Here is a 7,550-nt window from a genome sequence, read left to right on the forward strand (position 1 = left end):
TTAGGAAAAGTTCAGGAATTAAGGAAAACAGTGGAGAGGTTGTCTAGCATTGTTCTACTCTGAATTATTCCTTTGTTTCAGAAATATGCAATTTGCTTTTCCCTTTTCTCTCTTGTGTTCAAAGAAGCAATCATGAGTTGTTAGAATAAAGATCACTTTATTTCTCTTAATCAGTAAGAAGACAATACAACTCGTTTCATGTTAATTCAAATATATCTATTTGAAATAATCTTATTTCTGTTTGACTGCAGTAGTTGTTTTTAAATAAAATGCATATCTCATGTATACACTGTATAATATTGGCAATCAATAAACACTAAGTAAATAGAGCAGAAAATCTAATTCACAAAATGGATCATTTAACATTTTGGAAATGTGCTTTATAGAACGTTCAGAGAATGCAGGGTTGGGGAGATGCCTCAGTGATTGAGGAACTTTACATGCTCAAGTGTGAGACTCTCCAGCGCCCAAATAAATTATAGTGTGTATGCCAGTCCAACTAAAATTCTCAATATAGAGGGCAAAGTCTGGGGATCCCGGTGCAAGGTGGCTAGAGAGATTAGCCTCATCTCTGAGTTCAGAGTCAAATTGAGAGTTCCTGATTCAATGAACAAAGTCTAAGAGCTATTGAAGCTGGTCCCACATGTCAACTCTGTTCCCCCACATGCCTATAGATGCATATGTAATTGTTTCCACACACCTGAAAACATTTACACACATGTCCACAAGATTAAAAGGGAGGGAAAATAGAAAACAAAAATATAAACCCTTTGGATTCATTTTAATTTCTTTATACTGAAGTTTCCCCGTGATATCACACTGAGAGGTCCTGACTGAGTGTGATACCCACCACCACCCCTCCTTTTAATACACCACACTGCTCTTAAGACTTCTGTGGGGAATCTGTGACCTTTGCTGAGGGATAAAATGAAGCATGAAGAAGATAGAAAATTATATTTCTTCGAGTTGAAAGATAACCCAGCAACAGAATTCAATAGAAATATCTCAAAAGTTTGACTGCTGGTTCTATGCTAGACTGCATCTCTTATTTTTCTTTCTGTGGTTAGTATTTTTCGTCTACATTTGTCAAATGATTTTGAGTCTTTTATTCCTCTTGCTTTTCGTTTTTATAACCCATTTTATTTGATGATGGGTAAGGAAATGAAACTAGTCATTCAGGCTAGCTGAATTTGCAGGCTGGATCCCTTCTCATTTATTGCCATAAACTTTTTACAACTTCAGTGAAAATTCTCTAGTTTCCTTCTTAATCAATTTCACAATTTTTAATGTAGAACTAAAGATTTCACACAGATATTTCAGATAAGTTTTTGTCACTACAGTTGTTGCATTGTTTCTTGGTTAGATTTCCAGAGTTTAAAAAAGCACTTTAAAAGATTTCTCCTTAAAATAAAAAAAAATATATATTAATTTTGCTTTATGGGTATGAGTGTTTGTCTGGATGAAGGCATGTATAGTGTATACATATAAGGGGTCCACAGAGGCTTAAACAAGGCTTGTGATTCCCTGGAACTGGAGTTACAGATTACAACATGCCACCACATTCGGAAATGAACCCAAGTATTCCATAAGACCAGCAAGTCCTCTGAACCGCTGAGCTATTTCTTCAGCTGTGGAAGGCACAGCTCTAAATGATACATCAATATAACATTTCTTCTGTCCAAGGCTTGAGGATCACGGTGGGAGAGGGGATGAAAAGATTGTAAGAGCCAGACCCAGTAACTGAGTATAAGGAAACAGTGTTTTCTGGATGCAATGGGGTTACTGCACAAACAGCAGCCGTGACTAAATGCCCATGATCAGCACAGGCTCACGGTAGATGAGATGCTCAGGATGAGGTCATACAGTCCCACTGCCAGCTGAGGAACACTTGCTATTTGATCCAGCCTGTGGGGTGTGGACAGATTTCTCTAGTGGTGTGATTTCCATCACATGGACCATACTAATCCTGGACAAGTCTGAGTGAGCACACTCAATGAATCTAATTTTAAAGAACACAGTCTCCATCCTATAACATGTAGAAACCCTGCAAATACAAGCCCTCTGTTCTTGACAGAGGCAGCCAAACCACAAGTGAGAAGCACCCTGAGTCATCTGAGTGATGGTTGATGTGAGGATACCTCCTATATAGTACTGAAATAAGAAGAGAAAGGGAAAAGTCCTCTTCGTACCATTGTAATGCTTATCACCTGTCAAAAAGGAAAAGTTAGGAAACATTTAGAGGTCCGTTTCTATACTCTTTAAAAACTGTTCTGTTTTTCTTTAAATAAGGCATTGGTTGTGACAAAAGTATAGCAAGTATATGTGTGTATATAATAAACCATTTTATATATGTATATATTAAATACATAATGCATTAAATATAAGCATTGTTATTAAGAAATATATTTAATAATAATGAGTGTTTTGTTATATACTTGCTTGTTATATAAATGCTCTGAAATTGTCAAATTTTATCTGGGAAGGAAACAGGATGTGAATTAAATTTAATGTTTGACAAGGCTAGGAGAACCTGATATTTGTATGCTTTTCTTGTAAGACTTCATGGAGCAAGCAGCAAAGATTACAACCATTGGAATAAAGATTTCATATTCATCTATTTCTGTACATGACTTCAATTCATTATCTTCCTGAAGTTATCAGCTACTTAAGTGATGGAATGAGTCTTGACTACATTTGGCTTATTTGGGATCTTACTTGGAGATAGCTCTGTGTTCGCTCAGGACAGCTGATAATCTTGAAGGACTTTATTCCCCCAAATCTGTTTGATCTGTGGATCCTGTCACATCTTTCTAAGCCAAGAACATGGTCTAGTATTTGAGGGCAGGTTCTTCATGATACTCACATACTCACAGGGATCTTTTAAAATCACTTCTGATATCCAATTTACTTTTATAAAAATATCAGAAATGGCAAAAAGAAACTTTCCACAATAATCAGAACATCACAATTATTGTCAATCCTGTAAAAGTCTGTCTACAGAAGGATTTACAAATGTCAACTCATGTCATCAACTGATGGGCACATTCAATATTGTTTGGGGGACAGCTACTGAAATCTGTGGAATCCCAGGAAGAAATTAGTCATGCCTTCTGCTCTGGCACTTTCTTAACTGAAGGTAAATAAAATATAAGAAAACCATAGACTGCAAAAGAACTGCGGGAGAAATCAAATGAGTTAGTTCTTCCTTGCACAGGGGCCAGGCTAATCTTCTCTGTGTCGTTCCAATCTTAGTATATGTGCTGCCGAAGCGAGCACACGAGTACATCCTTTTAGAGGATTTCTGACGATTCTGGAAGTTATATGAGTAAATGGAAGAGGAAAGGAGCTACGTTTACTCTCTGATGACAGTGTTTCCTGCAAGGGTGATAACTTGGGCAATGTAGGTGAATTATTATTTATTTGAATGTTTACTAAAAATCAAAGTTTAAATGAGATTGAGATCCAGAAAACCCTTAAGATGGTGCTCATTGTGACTGTGCACCCTTCATATCTAGATCCTCTTCAAATAGAATGAAAAGGTGGAAATTTTCTAACAGTTTGGATTGGAAACTTTACATAGCAATCGGGCATCTAGAGACCCAATAAAGACTGCCTGCAGTTCACCAATTCTAGGGTTCTTAGGTCACACTCATTAGGTTGCCCGAGAATGATCTCCAAAGTTGTCCATTTGAAAAAAAAATGATCCAAGTGAATAGCAGAGAGCTGGCTAAAGGATTTCTTCAGATAATATTTTTATTTATCCTTTGAGAATTTCATATATTTTTATACATCATTAATCACATCTATTGATATGACCTCTTTCTAACTTCTCCTTGTGCACCATCTTTCCCTCAACCTCCTATTGTCCTATGTCAGTTGTTGTTACTTATAACCTTCTGAGTCCAATTAGAGCAGGTCATTTGTACAGATGTATGAGGTCATTGACTGACACATGGAACCACATCCCTAAAGGAGAGGGACTCTCCTTTTCTCAGTAGCCATTCTTTATCAGTAAATTTTCTACCAGGGGAGGGGCTTCAGGGACACTTGCTCCATTCATTTTTGAACAAAAACATACTTTTATCATGAAAGTAGATCAAAAGTTAAATTCACTTGATGTTATCACCCAAGAGGCATCCTGCTGAAATTTCAATTTGATGTTCTCCATTCTGTTTTCCATGTCTGTCTCTATAGCCGAAGCAAATAGCTATCTCTGGGGTAACCAAAATTGAATACACTTAAGCGTCAGTGGTTTCTCTTACAAATATTCTGTGCCCTTGAAATAAGCAGTCATAAAAGCAATTCACAAACTTAGAGGCACTGAAAGCATGCTGTCACAGTGTCACCTCTATGATCACCATTTGAATGATATATGTGACTATTTTACCTTATCCTGCTGAGCCCAAATGTGTCTCACTCAATCGGCAGATTTAACTCTTCCAGCTCCTAAATAAGTATCATCCTGAGCAAGAAAGTCAGCAGGAAACTGAGAATAGTGTCTCAAGCCTGAGGCAGGAGTTTTGTCATTAGTTCAGAACCAACACGAGATGTCTAATGAATACCAGGCCAACTTAGACTATAGAGGAACAGTGTATTAAAAGAAGCAAGCAAACTAATGAAAAAGAAAAATAATTTGAGTGTGACGGGCAAAGTCTTCGGGATGAAATATTTGAATGATGTATCTGAATATGTAGTCAGATTAAAATTACGTCTAGCATGTTTTTATACTTTTTTCTAATTTATATTTTGATAAAATCTGCAGTTTTCTGGATAATTCGCCTTGCTCCGTTAGTATAAAATAGATAAACACAAAGTCTAACGATTCCTTGTCATTCCCCTTCAGATAAATATTTTCTGAGCTATCACAGTTTCAATTCTATTATAACCTTGCAAAATGCTAACAGGAAAACTATCCTGTAAATATATCTGTAATATTATTTTCCTAAATAAAACATCAGCAAATAGTTTTTAGTGTATGACCAACAAGAGAAATGTCTTCATTTTTATAGATACCATCATCACTAACATCTTAATTTCCTCTACTATTCATTTACAAATCTCAACACTCGAGATTTCAATTCAGATATAAATTAAAGTGCCAATAAAAGGAACTGCAAATATATCTCAAATGAAAGGCAAATGTTACATTTTCTGCTTCAATTTAGAATAACTTGAAATAGATTTTAAAGAACTTATGATATAAAAGAATACATCAAATATTTTCTAGTCTGCTGATTTTAATCATTCTCAGCTTTTCCCTAAAATATCACTCAAGTGGGGCTGGAGAGATGACTCAGTGGTTAAGAGCATTGCCTCCTCTTCCAAAGGTCCTAAGTTCAATTCCCAGCAACCACATGGTGGCTCACAACTATCTGTAATGAGGTCTGGTGCCCTCTTCAGAACATTGTATACATAATAAATAAACAAACAAACAAACAAATAAATAATTTTTTTTAAAAGATATCATTCAAGTAACTTAAAGAATGTAAGACTTTTTTATTAAAGAATATCTTTAAAATTAATTCAGTGATGTGTATGTAAAATAATACAAAGGGCTGTTATCTATGCAGTTTCTCCTCTTTGTATATATTTGTATATGATGCATGTATGTAAATATATATATAATTACAATACAGAGTACTTTACATGTTGAATATCCTATGAAAACTACATTTCATACTTAAATCATATTATTATGGTTTTTATAATTATAAAGTTTTAGTATACATCACTATTATTTATAAAATCATTAAGCTATACTAAACAGAAAAATAGACTTAATCAAAAGGTAAATTTATAAACAGATAATAATTCTTATTTTCTAAAAAATGATATACAGATATTATATAAGCTTAGTGGAAAAATATATAGTTAATATTCTAAGATTTTCTTTACCATAGCTTCTGAGAATTTTGTAAAAATAACAGTAAAATATTGAAAGCCTGTCCCAAATAGCAGCTGGCCACCATTGATTATGTAAATATTCATTTATCTTCATGATGCATTTGAGAGTTTTCAACATAATGCATTTCAAATTTAAACAATAAAGAACTAGAACATTAGGTTTTTAAATAAGATAGACAATTTTAGACTTTTTTATTTTTAAATTAAGTTCTAGGCTCATCTAAAAGGTAACTGTGTTCTGACATTGTCATTCATATACAATATAATTTGTTGATAATTAACAAAGCCTCTAGATTACTCTATTTTTAAAAAAGGAAATAACGACAATAAACATAGTACAGCTGAAGGGATGGGTCAGCAGTTAGAGACATTTGAGACTTTCGCAGCCTACTGGTTTTCAGATCCCAGCACCCACACTGTGCTCACATTTCTCTGTAACATGTTACACGTTACTACATGTTATTTGATGCTCTCTTGTGGCTTCTGTGGACTCCTGCACAATACAGCACCCCAAAACTTACTCCAGTAATCACATATACTTACATATAAAAATAAAATATAAATTAATATTTCTGAAACCAGAAATTAATAAGCAAATATTAATACCGAGCCTAATGGTGAGCAATTACGGTTATTATATGCCAGTTGAAATAACCAGGAAGAGACGGACAAACTACAGGTATATACAAATTAGTAAGACAAAGTCGAGAAAAAACTGACCACCTAAAGTTTGAAAACAAATACAGATACTGGACCAGTAGTTAAAATTTCTCTTCAAAGTAAAGGCCAGTGCTCGATTCAGCAGCACATATACTAAAATTGGAACGATACAGAGAAGATTAGCATGGCCCCTGGGCAAGGATGACACGCAAATTAGTGAAGCGTTCCATATTTTTAGGTCATGCTCAACCTCCTTAGCGATCAGGGAAATGCAAATCAAAACAACTTTGAGATATCATCTTACACCTGTCAGAATGGCTAAAATCAAAAACACCAATGATAGCCTTTGCTGGAGAGGTTGTGGTGGAAGGGGTACCCTCATCCACTGCTGGTGGGAATGTAAACTTGTGCAACCACTTTGTAAAGCAGTGTGGCAGTTTCTCAGGAAATTCGGGATCAACCTATCCCTGGATCCAGCAATACCACTCTTGGGAATATACCCAAGAGATGCCCTATCATATGACAAGGGTATTTGTTCAACTATGTTCATAGCAGCATTATTTGTAATAGCCAGAACCTGGAAACAACCTAGATGTCCTTCAATGGAAGAATGGATGAAGAAAGTGTGGAATATATACACATTAGAGTACTACTCAGCGGTAAAAAACAATGACTTCTCGAATTTTGCATGGAAATGGATGGAAATAGAAAACTATCCTGAGTGAGGTAACCCAGATCCAAAAAGATGAACATGTACTCACTCATAATTGGTTTCTAGCCATAAATAAAGGTCATTGAGTCTATAATTTGATATCCTAAAGAAGCTAAATAAGAAGGTGAACCCAAAGAAAAACATAGAGCTATCCTCCTGGGTAGGGGAAGTAGACAAGATTGCAGGGCAAAACATTGGGATCTTGGGGGTGGGGAGGAAGGGGGGTAAGGGGAGATGGGGAGAGAAAAGTGAGAAGGGGAGGATGGGGAGAACT

The 7,550-nt window shown here is 35.4% G+C and overlaps 2 non-coding genes across 2 annotated transcripts; one reads left to right on the plus strand and one right to left on the minus strand.

Annotated features, from left to right (window-relative positions):
* Positions 1–3,168: 3,168 nt before the first annotated feature.
* Positions 3,169–3,276, minus strand: LOC121442217. Its single transcript, XR_005973535.1, has one exon. It is a non-coding gene; the product is annotated as a U6 spliceosomal RNA (small nuclear RNA).
* A 3,417-nt stretch (positions 3,277–6,693) lies between these two features.
* Positions 6,694–6,800, plus strand: LOC121442215. Its single transcript, XR_005973533.1, has one exon. It is a non-coding gene; the product is annotated as a U6 spliceosomal RNA (small nuclear RNA).
* The last annotated feature ends 750 nt before the right edge of the window (positions 6,801–7,550 follow it).

Source organism: Microtus oregoni, unplaced genomic scaffold, assembly GCF_018167655.1.
Source record: "Microtus oregoni isolate MIOR12 unplaced genomic scaffold, Mior012 000087F_ref0000451, whole genome shotgun sequence".
In the NCBI taxonomy this organism is placed as follows: domain Eukaryota; kingdom Metazoa; phylum Chordata; class Mammalia; order Rodentia; family Cricetidae; genus Microtus; species Microtus oregoni.